This window comes from Mustela putorius, unplaced genomic scaffold (assembly GCF_011764305.1).
Source record: "Mustela putorius furo isolate JIRA1106 unplaced genomic scaffold, ASM1176430v1.1 tig00000275_pilon_pilon_pilon, whole genome shotgun sequence".
Classification (NCBI taxonomy): Eukaryota; Metazoa; Chordata; class Mammalia; order Carnivora; family Mustelidae; genus Mustela; species Mustela putorius.
Window position 1 is genome coordinate 16,755,485 of NW_025421341.1, and position 20,728 is coordinate 16,776,212.

Sequence of the window (20,728 nt, forward strand, 5' to 3'; positions counted from 1 at the left end):
CACCAAGTGTACACACAGGTGTTCTTTATTTTCTGTGTTGATATTTGTCTTCCAGAAGTTAGTGTTTTGGTTATTACTTCTTATGGTTTCTGTATCTGCCTGTACAAGATCTTTATCATTTAATGCACCAACTCTAATCTTTAGTAGACTGAAAAAAAACTACATTATGAATCTTATAATAATACTATGGAAAGTTGAAAAGGAAATGAGTGTGAAATAATCTTCTTAGCAACTTACTTCTGAGTAAGTTATATAATATAGCCAAATTAAGGCAAGATATAAAGTGTAAACTTTGAAGAACACAGCCGTGTAATAAAGCCATGAACAGGTATATGTCAGGCACACAGAAAGGACAAGTCATAATGCCTTGGCTGTATTAAAGGGAATGGGTTTCAAGCAAACAAGTTTCCATACACAAAGGAAAAAAATATATATAGATGGATACTTTCCAATAGTTAAGACCATTTTTTTTAAAGATTTTATTTATTTATTCTACAGAGAGAGAGAGCACAAGCAAGGGGAGTGGGAGGTAGAGAGAGATCTAGACTCCCTGGCGAGCAGGGTGCCTGATGTGGGACTCGATCACAGGACCCCATGATCATGACCCAAGCCGAAGGCAAAGGCTTAACCAACTAAGCCACCCAGGTTCCCAATTAAGACCATCTTGACAACTGTTGTTGCCTCCTGACACATCAAAAATAACAAAAACCTAAATCTAGAAGTCTTGAAGAATAATGTAGACCTTTGACTACAGTGCTAAGGCAAACAAACAAATGAAAAAACCATAATCTTTCCCTGTCTGGATGTCTAGTTCATCAAACAGTATATTTTCTAGAAATATTCTTTTAGAAGTGGAATTGTGTCTTTTTCTGAAAGATGTATTGAAGGTTAAACCCCTGGTATCTATGACTATGACCTTGTTTGGAAACAGGGTCTTTAAGTTAAGATGAAGACAGTAGGGTAAGTCTTAAATCGAAGAGAGGAAAATAGCGTGCGGATACAAAGACACATGGTGGGGGGGGGGACTCAAAAGCAACGTGTAACTATAGAGGGAAAGATGGGAATGAGATGTGGCTGCACATCATGGAATGTCAAGAATTGATGGCATCCCTAGAGCTAGGAAGATGCTGCCCATCTCAGAGGCCCTGCTGATACCTTGATATTGAACATTTAGCCTCCAGAACTATGAAAGAATACATTACTGTTGCTTTATGGTTTGTGGTACTTTGTTAATAGCAGTTCTAGAAAACCAATTCATAATCTTTAGACTGTTTCTGAAATCTAACATATAAAGAAATGTTAAAAATCATTTCCTCTCAGGGGCGCCTGGGTGGCTCAGTCAGTTAAGTATCTGCTTTTAGCTCAGGTCATGATCTCAGAGGCCTGGGATTGAGCCCCCCATTAGGCTCCCTTTTCAATGGGAGGCACATTTCTGTGTGCCTAACATATAACTCTTTATGACTTTATTATAATTTCTCCCTTTTCTCCTTCTCCCTCTCCCTTTGTCCCAGCTTGTGGGTTCTCCTTCTCTCTCATTCTCTCTCAAATAAATAAATAAAATCTTGAAAAAAAATCATTTCCTCTCTCCAGGGTCCTGTCAGCTTATCACTTCCAAGCTACTTCCCCACCTTCTGAGTGCCAAGTCTCTCACACACCATGCTGAAGCTCATTTGTTGCCACTGAGAATGCAGTTTTGTAGAGTGCTAGGGATGGGGGTAAAGACTTCTGGAATCCTCCATATCCGTCTCCTCTTCCTTCAGAGGAATAAACTACTCAACCTTTAGCCGGGCATGTGGCCACCCCAAATAAAGATTTCATTTCATTGCTTGCCTTGGAGGTAATACTATATGACCCTTAGCTAGAAGTTCATTTAAAACATGGTTGGAGGCGACTTTGCCTCTTTTCTTTACACCTTCCTCCAATCTGCTGCCTGGAATGCGGATAGGATGGCTAAACCTGGAACCACCATCTTAGACCATAAGACCCAGGGACACACCTTAGATATTTGCTGAAAAATGAGCTAAAAGGAGCCAGGGTTTTCAAACAATTAAGGTTTTACATTGATTTATTATCATTAACATGAAGATAATGGTGAATTTTGATTATAGCTGTTAACATATTATACATAGGAAGGATTAAATTCTAGTTAAGTTACACGCTTTTGACCTTAAGTAATTTTTACTGTTTTATCTGGTTTCTTGACTAACTTCAGTTTGGAATGAAATTACAAAATCATTTTCTTCTTCTTCTTTTTTTTGTTTTTTGTTTTTAGTTTTTATTTACATTTCATTTAGTTAACATACAGTGTAACATTAGTTTCAGGCGTAGAATTTAGTGATTCAACACTTACATACAACAAACAACCAGTGCTCATCCCAAGATGTGCCCACCTGTTTGGTTTTTTTCTTTCTTTTCTTTTTTTTAGAGACACTCACCCCTGTGTAAGTGTTGTGGAGGGCAGAGGAAAAGGGAGAGAGGGAGTGAGAAAGAGAGAATCTCAAGTAGGCTCTTCGCCCATCACAGAGCTTAATGCAGGGCTGGATCTCACAACCCTGAGATCATGATCTGAGCCGAAATCAAGAGTCAGGTGCCTAACAAACTGAGCTACCCAAGTGCCTCTACAAGGGCCCTAAACCCCATCACCTACTTCACCCATCCCCCTCACACGCCTCCCCTCTGGTAACCATCAGTTTGTTCTCTATAGTTAAAAGAGTCTGTTTCTGAAGGAACTATAAAATAATTCTTGATCATTGAACGTTTTGCTGATTCTGTGGGAGGTTCACTTCCTGAAATGAATAAACATTAAGAAAAAATAAATCTCTATTGATAAGTGCAATATTATTCAACAGAAGCAGGAAAATAAGATGTGACTGACTCATGTACATGATCCTTATTGGCCAGTCAAAGGCCAGCTTTTTCTTTTTCTCCAATATACCGTAGAGACTCTCTAGGAAACACTCTTAATCCACAATCTGTATTTTATTGCTCCTAGCAAAATTATAACAAAATCTTTACAAATTTGTAAAATGTCTGTTGAGAAAAGGAATTATGATATGGGTTTATGAAATATAGATTTCAATTATTTTAAATTCCAATGAGAACGAGCTTATATTTTAATACAGCTACTCATGGGGAAATTATAGATTGATTAATAAACTATTTCTAAAATATATACAATGCCAAATTGAAATTTATATACAACTTATGTTGTACAAGTTTCTTTCAACTGGAAATAAAACCTGTACTTTAATATCAATATGTAAAAATCAATATGCAAACATCCAAATGGAAAGTTTTCTAAAATATTTAGGTATTCTGACCTTTTCTATAGAAACTTACACAGATTTTGGAAGAAACATTTCTTCATATACAGTAATAACTAAATTTTTTCCATGTTTCTTATCCTGCATATATGAAAAAAGTACATACTATGAAATTTTATTATTATTACTATAATTAATTATTAACTACTATTATAATAATCTCTGTGCAAAATCCACAAAATCTCTGTGCAAAAAATCCACAAAGGCTATAAACTCTTTTTAGAGAAATACAATTTATTAGTTGTTTTTTGTATTTGCTGAGTTATATAGCACAGGGGTTTGCAATAAATTATCATTTACTAATATGCATTCACTTGTTATAAAAACAATTATAACTAGTATTTGGAAAATGACTCTCAATTCAGAAAAGTTCCCGTTGTTTGATAAGTGATCAGCTGTGTTTTGTACATACCGTATGAAAACATAAAATTGAAATGAGTATGTTTAGAAATATTTTTCAACAACAAAAAAATCCTCCAATAAACAGAAAATCTGATTAATTAGAATACTCTATTCTCCAAACATCTTGGTCTTTGGAGTTTTTACTGCACACAGTTCTATTTAAGGAAATTTTTGTCTCAGGAAGGCTTTTCTATATATTTATTTTTGATTCAAACTGCTATTTATAATGACTAGTATACTCTTCATAACTTTCATCTTGAAAGACAGACTTGATTTTAAGAGAACTAGTTTGGATGGATGCATAAAAATCATTTGTATTTCTCGTCATGAAGCCTTCACTGAATGAAACCTCACAACTTCTATTTGCCAATCGATTTTATCATCAGGCAATGCATACAAGACAATCCTTAAACCATCAAGTTTCATTGATTTCACAAACTTGTTTATCAAATAGAATTGAAAAAATCTTCCTTACCAGCCAAAACAAGTTTAACAAAATTCAGTCCGCTCTGCCAAACGCTTTTATGAAGTCCTTAAACTATAAACCTATAATACTTCAAGCTTCAGAAATCCTGAATTTACATGGGCTTCCTGGAGTTTTCATTCCAACAGAAACTCCAGCAATAAAGCTGTATGTGAGGCCTTAATGAAATCACCAATTATTCTATTTGGTATTGATTCTGCTACAAATGTAGCTAGAGTTGCAAACATGGGCTTTTTATTCCTCTTGACTTAAGATTTATTTCTCACAGTGAGTGAACTACATAATCCTCCTTCAGTAAAAAATTAGGAACATAATTAGGATCTTGTAAAACACACAAAGGCAGGTTCACATAATTATCTGTTTGATTCATGGGGAAAATACATTAGAAGCAAAATGACAAAATAATAACAATATCCATATTAATACTAAAAATGGATTACTGCCTCCAGGCTTGTTACACCTGTGGAAACTGGCCCTCTATTTTCTACATAAGATAGACAGGAGGGTAAAAGCAATCAATCAATGAATCAATTGTTTGCATAACTTTCTAATCGAATGCCTATATGAGATATGAATTAAGAAAGTAATTACTTATTCAGCATCTACTATTGACCTAGTATCATGGAAAAATGTATATATTGATTAAACGAGGCTATACAATGTACATAGTAAAAAGAAATCAATAAGCAATACACATATGCCATACATTGTGTGGGCATGATCGAGGGACTGTCTGCATTAAAAAATATATATGTGATGACCAATAAATTTTCTAATTTGTCTATCTGATTTAATGATAAGAAGTACTTTCCTTTTCAGAAGCATTAACATAATAAATACATTTTAGATTAATGCACGTTGTTGGGAATTTAAAAATCTGGAGCTATAGTAAATCTCAAAAAATAAAATATTTTAAAAGCATGTAAGAAGTAGCCAACATTTTTGGAGACTATTATTGAGTGCTATTAAAGTTACATAGTGATTGCAAGTTTTGGCAGCCCTACGTTCAAAATATATCTACAAATGAAGCCAAATTTGCCACTTCCATTATTATAGTCATTTAATACAAGTCACTCTCATCTCTTCCCTGGACTTTGACAGTAAGCTCTTTTCTGATTTCCTGGATTCCCTACATGTCCTGATTAATTTATTCTCCACACAGGGTCCAGAATGATCTTTTTAAAAACATAAATCATTCACATCAGTCTCCTACTGAAAACACTCATTGGCTTCTAGTCATACTTATTATAAAATCCAAACTTCCATCATGGCCTGTAAGAACCTGTATTCAGGTCTTTGCTCAGATGTCACTCCTACAACATAGCCTGGTCTGACCACCATATCTAAAATAAGTAGCCCGTTCTCATACATCATGCTCTGTCTTCTTTGCCTTCTCCATTTTTGTTTTACTGCTATCTGAAATTGCATTATATATTTTGCTTGTTTACTTGTTGATTGTATGTCTCTACATTACAACGCAAGCTGTGAAGAAGGCAATCCCCTTTCTGCTTGACACACAAAAGAGCAGGCACATAGGGTACTTTCAGTCAATATTTGTTGAGTAAATGAATGCACTTCGGGGTCACTAAGCACCGTAACTGAGCCAGGATCAAATATGTTGGTTTTTCCATTTTTTAAAAATTGAATGTTGAACTTGGGCAAGTAACTTTCCAGAGTCTCTGTTTCTTTACCTACAAAGTAGGATTTGTACTAAGTATTTTTTAAAAATATTTTATTGATTTATTTAACAGACAGAGATAGAGAGATCATAAGTAGACAGAGAGGCAGGCGGGGGCTGGGGGTGAGCAGGCTCCCCGCTGAGCAGGGAGCCCGATGTGGGGCTCGATCCCAGGACCCTGAGATCATGACCTGAGCCGAAGGCAGAGGTTTAACCCACTGAGCCACCCAGGTACCCCTGTACTAAGTATTTTTAATGATAAACTCAGCTTTAGAGGTTAAGAACACAGGGCCAGACGCCCAGCATAAAATCTAGCTCAATCACTGGCCTGCAATGTAATCTATTTCTTCTTGTAAAGTGGACATAATAACAACCACTACCTAATAGGCAGTAGTGTGAGGATTAAATCAGTCTCTACGTGTAACTTGTTTGGCACAATGTTGGACTCATGACAGAGCTCAATGTTAGCTATTGCCATCTATTCAAATATTCAGTATATTATATGTGGGCATTATGCAATATGTTAAAGTAAATTAAAATATAAGTCTTGCATGGTGATGTACTCAACCAGCCTCATCTAAAGAAATGAGCACTGGACAAAGAAAGTAGAGGTTGGGACTCCAATGCTCCAGCACTTTCTAGCCATGAACAAACTTGAACAATTACTCTGTTTTCATCAGTTCCAATTTTCTCTCAAAGAAGATATCTTTATGTGTTCTCCCAGCTCAAAAATTCTGTGATTGAATTTATTTCTAAAATACTTATTTAAAATCTACTCTATACTATAAAGGGTTGAATTCATTGGATGCTCTTGAGGAGGTCACATTGTGGCGACATTTTACAACTTAGAAATTAAACATACACTTATCAAATGACCCAGCAATTCCACTTGTAGGTCCCTAGATAAATGAACAATTATGTCCACATAAAAATTATGTTCACATATATGGGGGGATTTACGCATATTTTTGCAGCAACCTGCTTGTCCTAGATTGCAATTCTCAGCTATTCCCAAATAAATCCAATTTTGCTAGTAAAATAACCGGCAGTTTTGTTTTTAAAGTTAACAGTGAACATGTATTGATGCTCCAGGAGAACTTGGATGCCCCCAGGCTTTCCCCATACCTTGCCCTGCACATCTCTTCTATCTGGTTATTCCTGACTTATAACCTTTTATAACAAACTGCTAACCTATAAGTAAAATGTTTCTCTGACTTTTGTGAGCTGCTCTAGCAAGTTAATGGCCCCTGAGGAGGAAATCTTTTTAATTTATAGCAGTTGATAAGAGTATTGTGGAGCCTGAACAATGTGGGCACTGACTCCTCATGCAGTCAAAAATCCTCTTATTAACTTTTGTCTCTCCCAAAACTTAACTAGGAAATAGCCTAGAGTTGACTGAAAGCCTTACTGACAATATCAACAGTCGATTAACACAGATTTTGTGTTTTACATGAATTACAGGCTGTGATCTTAAAGTCGGGTAGAGAAAAGAATGCTATTAATACAAGGAGAGAAAAATTTGTATGTGAATATTTATAGGCACTCTACTCAAATTCACAAAAAAGTGGAAACAACTCAAAAGTCTTCCAATGGGTGAAATGAAATATATATTCCATGAATATCTATTCAGCAACAAAATGGACAGATGATTGATATACCAACGTGGAAAATTTTTCAAGGTGTTATACTGACTGAAAGAAGCAAGACTCAAAAGGCTACATAGAATCTAAAAGGCTACATATGTTTCTATTGCAACATCATTTGGTAACACAAAATGTTCTCCTACAAGGAAGAACAGATCAGTGGTTGCTGGGGAATGAGGAGGAGGGAGAGTGAAGGTCTGACAAAAGTAGGGAAATTTGGGAGATGGCAGAACAATTCTGCACACTGACCATGGTGGTGATTACCTAGATCTCTACAGTTAAAACTTAAATTTTATTGAGTATAAAGTAAAAAACACACACACACACACACACACACACACTCAAGTTGGCTTAAATATGTTCCTGTATAATGTAATAAAACATTTTTATTAGATTGTTTTCCAGGTATTTTATGCTTTGCTCCTTTTATGAATAAATATGCTCCCAAATAATCAAGAAAATGGGTTTATTTTTCTGAAATTTTATATTGCTTATAATTAACTTTAAAGGTATGGAAAAATTATTGCCAAAATAGGAAATGTGATTTGTAACTTACATTATATAAGCTGGAAATAAAATATTTTTCAAAGTAAAAATGTGGTACCTTAAAAAAAAAAAATTCCTATGGTGTATTCTCTGAATCCGTTTTCTACCGGTATTTTACTGACTCCCAAAGTAACAAAACAGAGAAACTGCTGAATTTAATGAAAATATTTTCTAAATGATACTTGAGCCAAATGAAAAGGCATTTGGCATTGTAGACCTTCACTAATAGAGTTGTAGCAAGGAAAGACAGGCATTCTATAGCACAGAAAGAAAGTCTGCAGACTACATATACTGCTATGTGTTGATTCATCTAAAATTTAACTGATACACTTTTACCTCATTTGTTTACCTACAGTAGTCTTCAAATGCCCTCAAAGATGTTTAAACTACTAAATTATGTTGCAAAAGAAACCACCTCATTGGTGATAATGAAAAAGTGACAGATATAAAAATTTTACATGATTGTCTCTCCTGCTTATGAAAATGTCTTGTATGTAAGTCTACTCTAATTCAGTTTTTCCAATAGGTTATTCTTATAATATGTCCATTTTTCCAATTTATATTTCAAAAATTAGCCTAGTAAAATTAAAATAATTACAAATTATTTTAAATGCATTATATGCATCATCAAAAGCTGACTTGTAACTACTTGTATATAATTCTTAGTTTCTGTTCTTCATCATTTTCCTGTCTTTAAATATTTTACTGTATTTTTTCTTAAATTACATCTCATAAAATTCCTACATTGAGAGCTGAAAAAAATAATAGAAAAACTTTATAGATTTAGAAATTGCATTCATGTCATTTATTCTTGGATAAAATAATATTCCCCTTACCACTGTCTTGTCACAAATCTCTCCCAGCACTTTTTAATCATTCTTCCCACCCCTTCTCAGTCCCCTACACAGAATCCTTCTTATTTACTTTGTAGTATTTCATTTTCTGTGGAAGTGCTGGGTCCTTAACTTTAATGTAGGTACTGGACTTGACAAGCAATTAAAGCAAACAATTTCCACTCATCAAGCCTTGCCAAATTAGTCATCCGCCATCTGCCCCATCATCTGGCTCTCCTTGAAGTCTTGCTGTGAATCTGGATGCACTCTCTCAGATTAAGAGGGACAGTGCAAACCTCCAAGCTGGTGAAATGCCAGTGGGAGCGAAGTATGTAAACATTAGCAACCATCTTTCTTTCCTAGATTATCATGCCTTCGACCATCCCCTTGTGTGTAATAAAAACCAGCCCGTTTGTGATGCCTTATCACTGTGAAACCTTTGCCATTCATTGCAATTAAAGTGGAGTTTGCAGGACTTTCTTTCCTGTTAGAAATATTTAAAAGAAGGAACTAGACTAGTTCCTAAGCTATGCTCACATACTAAGTCTGGTTTCTTAAGTACTGATAAAGATGTACATTAAGAAATGCCCTATGGCCTTTCTACGGCACTCATTGCACAGTGAAACTTTGTTTTTTGTTCTCTGCATCAGCAAATGTTTATTGGCTGTGTAAGTGTTCTTAAAGACATTCAATCAAGCTAAATCAGTGGTTGGCAAAATTGAAAAATAGCAAGAGTAAAACATGTGGGTAACAATGTTACCCACATGCTCCCTTTTAAGGGTCTTCTTCCTTCAAGGCATTCCCCAAATGAGAGCTGATGTCTGTGCAAATGCAGAAAAATGCTTCTCCACTGGGTGGAATAAACTCCATGCTAGGACACATGGCTTGCCATTAGAATGCAAGCTGCTTTTCCTTCCCACTTTTACCCTAGTCCTTGTGCCTGTTTCCAGAGATGAACCTATAGAACTATAAACAAAAGCTCTGGTCCATGCCACTCTCCTGGGTCGTCCATACAAACCTGCTTATTCAAGGTAATGGTGTGTCTAAGAAAGAAACAATGACTTAAAAAAAAAAAAAGTGTGCTAATATTAGACTTGTGAGAGGTAGGGTGCAGCAGACATTTTTGACTGTATCTTCCAGATATTCTACATGGAAAGTCTAATGTAAGATCACCTCTAACAAAACATTTGAAAGTTTTAGAAGCCAGTTCTTAATCACCTAACCTTCCTGGATGAGAAAACAAAAGCAAACAAACAAACAACACAACATCTGATATGGATATAGACTACATATTAAAATAGGTCATCTTACAATTTATTTTAAACTATTTTCTAATAGCCCCAAATCTGTTTTTCTAGAAACCAGATTCTATAATCTCCAGGAGATTGTTCTCTCTAAAACAGACTCAGACGAGCACTGTGTGGTTATTTTTACAATGTAATCAACTTCAAACACTAATTGTAATTAGGTGTTTGATAAGGAGATAGTCATCATTAGGACAATACCTGCTATTCATCCATTTCTTCTGCCATGCAATTATTCAACAAATGTTAATTGGGGAGCCATAATAAATGGGGCTTTGGGCTAAGTGTCAAGGGATAAAGAAATGAGATCTGTGTCTCAAATTTGTAACATTTTACACTGTAATAGAGATCCTCAATAAAAGTTTTAGAAAATCATATTAGGGAGCGCCTGGGTGGCTCAGTGGGTTAAGCCGCTGTCTTCGGCTCGGGTCATGATCTCGGGGTCCTGGGATCGAGTCCCATCTCGGGCTCTCTGCTCAGCAGGGAGCCTGCTTCTCTCTCTCTCTGCCTGCCTCTCTGTCTACTTGTGATCTCTCTGTCAAATAAATAAATAAATAAATCTTTAAAAAAAAAAAAAGAAAATCATATTAGTATGCAAATTTAGTTAAACAGCAATTAAATATATTTTTTCTAATTTTGAATCACTGCTAATACATAAGATTCAGAAAATCAAAACTCACCTTATCTACTACCAAATATGAAGCAGAAAAATATATATGTATCTATATACACATATCCACATACTATTTTGTGTTACAAAATGTGAACATCACTTGTGAGAAATTTTCTGGGAGATTTTTCCCTGTAACAGTTGTTACCAAAATATTCAGTAGCATCTGTATCTGAAGAAATACCACAACTTAAAACATTCTATTCACCTATTCGGGTTCATTTCTATTTCCTCCCACATCCTCATTCACTTGTCAAAGAGGACGAAGAGAAACTACTCTCTGACACAGAGAGGCTAGGCATATTTTTCTCACTATATATTATACTTAAGGCTATTTTTCAATCCAACACCCATTCTAGATAACTTAAAAACTCTATAAACATGTCATATTTTTTTCTTTCATTTTAATTCGGAAATCTGATGTTATAGTTTTGAGATATTAATGAAGACATTCCCTTACTAGTGTTACTAGTAACTTCCTTACTTATTCACCGTCTCATGGATTAGTTAAAGGGGCATGACACACTACACGGACAGTCACTTAATTTGGAATATTTTCCCATTAAAGTCTTACTCGTCTTTGGATTTAAAGATACATCGTTCAAGATCCTGTTTTATTTCCTTTGGATATATTTAGATCCAGATGTGGAATTGCTAGAGTATTTGATAGTTCTAGTTTTAAATTTTGGAAAAAGTTCCATACTATTTTCTGCAGCAGAGAGTCTAGGGGGTTACTAGGGGGAAGGTGGGAGAAGTGGGGAGATGTTGATCAAAGTGCTCAGGGACAAGATGGATAAGTTCTGGGGAACTAATGTAGAGCGTGGGTGATTGAAGTAAATAATATTGTATAATATACTTCAAGTTGCTAAATGTTCTCTCCAAAAAAAGAAATGGTAATTATGTGACATGATGGAGGTGTTTTCTAAAACTATGATAGTAATTATTTTGCAATATGTAATTGTAACAAATCAATATATTGTACATCTTAAACTTATACAATATTATATGTCAATTATATCTCAATAATGCTGGAAAGATTAAATTAAATTAATTTTTAAAAATTTGATATCTACATAAGGCTTTATAATAATGTAGCAAGTAACAAAATCTATAAGATTTGAAGTAAATGTTCAACGTTTTAATGGAATCTCATCATTCAATATGACACATAAAGAGCTAATGGGACATTTAACAAATCCTTTTTATTATTGGACATGACCTCAGAAATGTCTTTTACATTTAAGTGAATACTTTATAATATATTAATATATAAATATATATATAAATATATAAATATAGATATATGTGTGTATGTGTGTGTGTGTGCACGTGTGTGTATCATATTTGCTATATAGTGACAACACACTTGAACTCTTTCTCCCTTGCTGTGATTTTGTTAGAAGTGTTCAGGCAATGATAATAAAAGAATAAATGCTGAGGTGTGTTATAAATCCCTTAATTTAGTTTATCTGAGGCAATTTGCTAATACACGTACCAAAAATATCACATTCAACACTAAGACATAGAAGTTTTATAGCATCAGATGCAATTTTAAAAGTAGAGAATGACCTATGATTTTCTTTCTTTATATAAAATGGAGCCAGGAAAAAGGAGAAAAGAACTGAATTATAGATTGAAAATCACTTAATATTTGCATTGTCAGGTTTAGTTTAATATGACTCTTTGGGAGCCTGTGCAGATAGCACAGCATCTCTGTTTTTGTATTTTTATTACATAGATGGCAAAGTTCATATGTATAAAAATATTTTCTATAAGGTAAATAAAAAATTTGAACTAAATCACTATTTATCTAGAGATAGACGTGGAACACAAATATATATTCACTTCTATTTTTAATCTTATTATAGCACAGCACAAATCTGATTAATTTTTTTTAAAGTTGAAGTAGCCTTTTCTGAACAGGATTCATTTTTACTTCCTGACAAAAATGATATGCACTTTAGGATACATTGTATAAATAAGTACCTTTTTATTACAGAATTCAAGTTTCTACGAACATTTTCTGCCAAGAATAAATTCTCTGTTGAAGTTCTTTGCAAGTGTTTAGTTTTCAGCTGTATTTACCATCTTATTATAACTTATAAAGAAAGCAATACAAATCAAATAATGAGTACAGAATTTGCTTTTAAAATGGATTACTTTTGGGGGGGACAAGTTTCATGTAATTTTATCTTTTTTTATTGTTATGATTTCAAAAAGTAAAGTAATACCTCTTAAAACCTTTTCTTCTTCAGAGATAGTTTTTTTTTTTTAAGATTTTATTTATTTATTTGACAGAGATCACAAGTAGGCAGAGAGGCAGGCAGAGAGAGAGGAGGAAGCAGGCTCCCCACAGAGCAGAGAGCCCAATGCGAGGCTCAATCCCAGGACCCTGGGATCGTGACCTGAGCTGAAGGCAGAGGCTTTAACCCACTGAGCCACCCAGGCGCCCCTTCAGAGGTACTTTTTAAGAATATATTCACACATGTATATGCACACATATAAAAATATTAGTTGGGAGGGAAATACAATGATTTGTTGAAAATGGTTTTTCTCTGATCAGAAGTTTCCTGGGCAACATTTATTTTCTTTTTTATTTATCTGTCATTTGTAAATTTAGAAAGTTATAAGCATTTTTGTAAGTAAAAAATAATAGTTATAAGCATTTTATATGTGTTTGCTAATTAAAAATCAATACTTTTAATAATCTTGTAATTTTATAAAACACTGACATGTCATGGAAAAACATGGTTAATCTTGATTTTTAGTGTACTCTTGAAAATTTTTATTTAAATCATCCAAAAGTAGTAAAGTACATTATTCTAAAAACAGAATGTTTATCTAACCATCTATAAAGGAAAGTTCAGTGAAAAACCAATAATTTCCACCTGAGTTGATGGAAAACATGATTGTATATGTAAGTTTATGCATGCTTATATGGCTATCTCTATATATGTATGTATAGATGTGTGTAGAGAGATATAGCTATACACACATCTATACAGTTTGTTCTTATACAAACTGTGCAATATTATAAATTTATCTCTTCTAACTTTATTTTTAATTATATTATGTTAAAATATTAATATGGAATTATAATTATTAGTGGGGGTCCTTTCCATCTGTATACTAGCAATGCCAGAAATTCTTCTAAATGCAGTGTATACACATTATCATTGAATCCACAGAGCAATCATATTAAGCAGTTATTAACATCACCACCACCACGATCATCATCATCTTTGTTTTAGAAATAAAAAAAACTGAGACTCAGAAAGTTAAACAATGCAACCAGAAAATTAATTAGTGGAAGAGCCAGTGGTCAAAATCAATTCTGATTTCATCAGTAGTTCTTATTCAATAGCATAGTACTAGTTAGCTGATGCATACAATTGTTCCCAATTATTTGTGCATATTTCAGTCAAATAAAAATGCCCACACAAATTGGAATGTTTATATGTTGAGGATATATTATCTTTTTAAAATTTAAAGCTACAGACTTAGCTGTTATAAGTTCTATATCATACTAGGTTTTTAAAAACCATAAAGGAATTTTAAAGGAGTATGGTCTGGGGAAGTACAAGTCAATTTTATAATTGAAAAATCTGGCTTGCTGATGCTCTCCTCTTGTGGCTCACTTTCTTATCTTCTATTCCTCACTGGATAGAGAAAATATTGGCAAAGAGAGCCATGCTTCTAGGAATAATAATTTTTACTTACAAATGGGCCTCAATCAAGTGAGCTAATATAGAATAAATACCTTAACAATTTAACTTTAAAGATAAAATCCCCCCCCACCACCACTTGAACACTAGAAAAATGTTTCTAGAAGGCTTCTCTACAACCATCCTCTAACTTCCTTCAATTTCCAATCTCCTTATCACAATATATGGTAGTTCTTTCACCCAGTTACTGAGGTAACAATCTAGGCAGCCAACTCCTATCTTTTCCCATACTGCTAATCTAAGCCACACATGGGTCCTGTCAACCCTCCCTTCCCAATGCCTTTGGGCTCCCCCTGACTCTCTCAGCCCCACCTGACTATTCCTACTTCAAATCACCACATCACATCTGAATATTGTAATAGTCCCCCACCTGATGTTCCTACTTTTCTGTGGGTCTCCTTAGAGTCTACTGTATGTCAGATGTAAACTATTTTCTATCTTTTAAGTCTTAAATCTGATCATTTAACTCCTTTGCTCAAATATCTTCAAGCGTTTCTCATGTCAAACAGAGTAAAATAAAAGTCCTAATCTTGTTCCCTAAGGTCCTGATACAATACGAATCTCTGTGACTTTTCTGATACTATCTCCCACAATGGTCTACTTCCTAATGTCTGACACAGGACTACCTTGCTTGTCTTTGAACATATCTATAGAAGTGTCTAAATGCTTACTATCAGTTTATAAATTTATCTTGTGGGGCAGAAATAGACCAACATTGGCCAGTGCATGGCACTTCAAACAGCACTACTTAAAAATGTTATATTTCATAACACTCATTGTATGTCTTTATTTAGAATGTAAACTCTATGAAGTCAGGAATTCTATTCATTCACTGCCACATGTATCATATTTGCAAGGGCTTTATCCATAAATATTTAATGAGTGGATGAATGGATGGATGGGTAGGTGGTTGTGGGAGTGTTGGGATTCTGTCTAGAATTCCCAGCTCACATATAACCTAAGTGTTATTTTTGATTCTGAGAATCTTGGAACCACAAATATATTTAGAGATTGTCAAGTCCAGTTCATACATATAGATAAAAAAACAGACCAATGTTAAAAAAAAAAAAAGTTCAACAAAGGTCAAACAGGGCAACAAAGTTCAAACAAGGGCAGAAATGAAGCAGGACTCAATTCAGAGCTATATCCACATGGCACAATGTCTCATGTTAAAAAGAAGACCTCATGAAGAAGTCTTCATGAAACTGTCCAGCTTTATGGGAAAAATTCCCCAGAATCATGCTTTGCTGCCAGTATGGAAACTATATCATGAAATTAAGCATTGGTGCTTAAGCACATTTGGCCAAATAGCACTGGATAGTTATATAATCGGAATATAGACCTCTAGCAATATCTTTTTTTTATTTTTTCTCCAAATCCCTGATAAATGAAGTAAGTGTAGGTTGTTAAAAGTTAAGTGCTTTTTTTAAAAAAAAAAATATTTTATTTATTTATTTGACAGAGAGAGATCACAAGTAGGCAGAGAGGCAGGCAGAGAGAGAGAGAAGGGGGAAGCAGACTCCCCGCTGAGCAGAGAGCCTGATGCAGGACTCGATCCCAGGATCCTGAGATCATGACCCAAGCCGAAGGCAGAGGCTTAACCCAATGAGCCACCCAGGTGCCCCAAAAGTTAAGTGCTTTTTTAAAAATCTGTTTAACAGAAGTATGCATCATATGAATGTTGAATATAACCAGTATTACATCATAAACATAATCTTCAAAAAATTTTAATCAAATTATGTATTTCAAGTCATACTTTAAATATACTACTGAAATTTACCTTTAAAAGAACTTCACAAAGATCACTTTGTAAACAAACAATCTTTTTGTAATAAAAATAATCACTTCTTAATTGGACTGTTTTGTAAATTGGGATTTCAAAGATCATGTTTGCTTAAATTTATGCACACCTGCAGTTGTACCAAACAATTGTATGACAGTTTAATGTCAGTGGATTAGAATATTCAATTATTATTATAGCTATTATTATGCTTAATAACATTTATAAAGTATTGCACAATTTTCAAAGCAGTTTTATTCATATTAACTTTTCTGACCCTAAACTATTTAAGACATGTTTATGAGAGTGAAAATTATTAGATTAATTGCCAGGAATTCAAATTTGGGGTATCCTGGAAAGAGAAACTTCTAAGAGATAGTCTGAGGTTTGGTTTTGTTTCGTTTTTTCAGTGTATAAATGAACCAATGAAAATTTCTATGAAACTAGATATTTTTACCTTGGTATTATGACTTATTCAAAAGAGAAAGAACAGAAGAAATCGGTTAAGCAAAAATGAATTGGTTATAGTTTTTTCCCTGTCTATGGAAAAAGTGCGAGTGAATAGTAAGATCTTCAACTGACTCTATTATGAGCCTGTTTCCTCCTCTTTGCACTTTGTCAAATAGAAGTTAATTAGATATAGGAAAATTAACTGGAAATAGATTAGTGATAGAAGGTGGAATTGAGGACCATTGCAACTCTGGGTTTTAAGAAGCTTGCTTGAGGATTTTCATAGATACACACCTTCCCCTCCCCCACCACTGTGATTTACTTTGAACATGAATTCTCTAATATGTTGTATTACCCTTTGTACATATGTGGTTTTCTTCTTTGGAAATTATGTTAAATATTGCTAATTCTTCATTACCTGCAGAATCAAATTCTAGTCACCTGCTTGGCTTTCAAGACTTTTCATGAACTGAAATCCTGCTACAATATCTCTTTAGATTTGGACAATTTTAATCCAAAGCTGTCTTTTCCAAGTAACCTTCTAAAATAATCAAAAGATGGTTTATTGCTATCCATCATTCAATTAACTCACAACTGGCTGTTTATTTATTTATTTATTTATCTCATTCCTTTCAGTTTACCATGGAAACTCCCAAAGTCCTTGACAAAATTCATACTCATGATTATCTCTAAAATTTTCCTAGAGAATGTTCTTCTTTCAGAAAACATTTAAACCATTCACTGAATTTACATTTCCCTAAAATTTATATAGAAAGGCCTTCTATTTTCAAATGCATGGTTATATTATTCTTGTTTTCAACATGTGTGCCTCAATTTCCCCGTGGATAATGAGCTAGCTCACAGAGATCTTAAATTTTGTGTTCTATAATTTCTAGTTTGGGAGATCAGATACAGTACATCTATTACACCTCTAAAGGCTTGTAGATTTAAACTTAGACCAACTTAACTATGACAGAGGCAAACCAATATTAATAAAAATATTAAAAATATTTAAAAGCAAATAAAATAAATACAATAAAATAAAAATATTAAAGCAAAATACAAAGACATTGCCCTTAATATACCTTAAATCCAGAGTACTTTTTTCTCATTTCTAATTTTAGTATTTATCTTGAATTATTTAGCAATCAATAGCTCACACTCATATACCACTTTGGCAGAGTTAAATACAAACAAACAAACAAACAAATTTGTCATCTAAATGAATGTTTGCTCAGAATCCTTCTATAAATTTAAGGACCTTTGGCTTTGTGAGCATATACCAAAACTTTTAAATATTTCTCAAAAATATATGAGTTCAAGCATAAATATGTTTTTCACATCCATGTGTACTAAGTTTAAAAACTGTGGTAATAGCAAACAAAAAACCCATTTGGAATACCAGCTACTAAAGGAAGTATTACAGAAAGGTTTTCTCAAGCCACAGTCCTCTGACTCATACAGTCTGAATGGTATTTTTATTTCTCAGACATAGCCAGACTAGTGGTTGCATAACTACTGTTCATTCATCTGCTATTACAGTCTCCTTTTACCTCATGATTATACCAGCATATTCCTTAATGAATACTATTTTGGTATCAATTGTTGTAAATATCAGGGTTAGCCAGTATAAAAATAATCTTCTTTAGTCTCAAAAGTATTTCACATACCATACTAGAATTGTCTTACCTTTGCAAGGAATAAAGTTAAGTGGGGAGAGATTATTTACAAATGACTCTAAAGGCTTTTCTACACATTGCTATGCAGGCTTCCTATGATAAAACAAAAAAACTGCTACAGACCAGTTAGCGCTGTAATTACCCAGTCCTTGCTACCTAATGAAGTCAACACCTGAAACTCAACAGCTAGGTGTCCAAACTAGACTCTGCCCACCTTGCCCTGTGCAAGCATAGGAGAAAAAGCCCCCAGAGCTCTTTCTATGATACTTTCTAATCTGTTATTTCTTATTTCTTCACTTTGGCAACCTATTTCAGAGCTCTCTGGCTTCTGACCATCTCACCCTCCCATTCATCCTTGAAAATTGCTCCCCTCATATGAATCTGGCTCCCTTTCTCAGCACTGCTTTACAAAACTCTGCTTGAATTGGCGCTACCTGCTTTCAGGCCTGATGAACTTGCTCCCAGTCGACATCCCCTGACCCTCCAAGGGCCCAAGGGACACAGCCTGTATATGCTTCCCAGTGTGTGTCCACTAGGTGTCCAGGATACTGCTATCCTTCTCAAAAGGAGGTCTGGTGGAAGTCAGTAGTTTCATTTTGCATTACATTATCCTGGCATCCTAGTAGTATTGCTTAAGTTTGCCCTGACCAGTATCTCAAGCTTTCAGACTAAAAATTTATCTGAGCTAAAGAATTAATTATTCATTCTAGTGCCAGTTACATTTTTAGACGAGGCTCTGTAATAACACTAATGCACATCATGTCTCTGATCCTGAATAGTCACAGACTGGGAACGGCCTTGCCTTCCTGGTTTTCATTCATTTCTCTGCCTTGTGTTGCTATCACCCTGTTTTCAACATCAACATTTAATAAAGAGCTGAACACAAGAGTGCCAAAAAATCATTGACAAAGGACTCTAGAAGCATATGGTACTAAGTTAGTAGAGAAAACAATTCTTAGCTAAGTAATGACTCTTCATTTGAAAATGTACTATTCCTTCTTCTTTGAAAAGTCAGCATGCTTGAGGGCCAAGTGTCGCCTGGGGATTTTAACTTGCATAAAGCATTGTGCTGGCTCCAAGCAGTGAAATTCCATAGCAACGCCAGCAACACTTAAACTTCTCTAGGACTCCTACATTATTTATCTGTGAACAGCTAGGGGGCTTTTTGCAGAGAGGTCCCTAACTACTGCAAGCATTCACTCTATTTAATGTTTTTTAATTAACATTGCACAAACACTAATTCTGTGTGTGCAGTGAAGTCTGTGCACTTCCCCAGATTTGCTTTTTCAATAGATTTGGAAATGCAGTGGCAGAATACTGCCAGACTTCCCTTCTCCACTCCAGTTCTCCCTTGTAACCTGAGGATCTCTGTTCAAGAAGACACTGGTTAAAATAGTACAAATGGATATGAGGACAGGATCAAGGATAGGCGTTTCTGGGGAAAATACCCTAGTTGGTACAGAAAAGCCTTGTTTGCAATGGTTTGAACACTTTTAAGATAAGAATTCTAATATAATTGTGAAATAACTAGATTTCCCCATAATAAAACACATGGACTTAAACACCTAGAGTCATTTAAGAGTTAGATAAGATGATCTCTGAGGTCACTGCCAGTCCTAAATTTTAATTTGAAATTACCTAGAGAGCCTGTAAGTAGCACTCAGGAAGAGGACATCCCCTGAGGATTATTATTCCTAAAACACAGAGGATACAAATCTCAAAGAATGCAACTCAGAGATTAAAATGAAGTACCCGCAAATTACTCTCTATAGGCCATGATATACAACCCTAAAAATCTCGGCAAACACCTGAGAAAGAAAGAAAAGATGCATGTTCTCAACCAGAATTAAATAAATTGTGGATGTATGTATTCAGAATCTCCCTCAGGGTGAAGACTTCTCAAATAAAATCAAATCTACTGAAATTAAAATCCTGTTAGTTGGAGAAACATGGTAAAGTTTTGTTTTGCTGTCATCTTTTTGAAGTTCACCAGTAATCCTCCCGTGGAGGAAATGACTTCCTAAAGTCAGGTAACACTAAGTTTCTTCCCAGCTGCCATGGTAAGGAGGTGGCATCCTTAATGTTTACAGGACAACTGTCAATGTTCTGTGATTTATCCTCCTCTTCCCATCGTTCCATTTCTAGGTTATGCTAAAAATCATTTTAGTATCAAAGAATTAAGTTATAGGATGTATAGTTTATCCTTAATTA

General features: G+C 34.4%; 1 protein-coding gene across 4 annotated transcripts in view; it reads right to left on the reverse strand.

Moving 5' to 3' along the window:
• The window catches only part of ERBB4 (erb-b2 receptor tyrosine kinase 4), a 1,164,764-nt gene that overhangs the window by 722,026 nt on the left and 422,010 nt on the right, over positions 1–20,728 (reverse strand). The window lies entirely within an intron of this gene.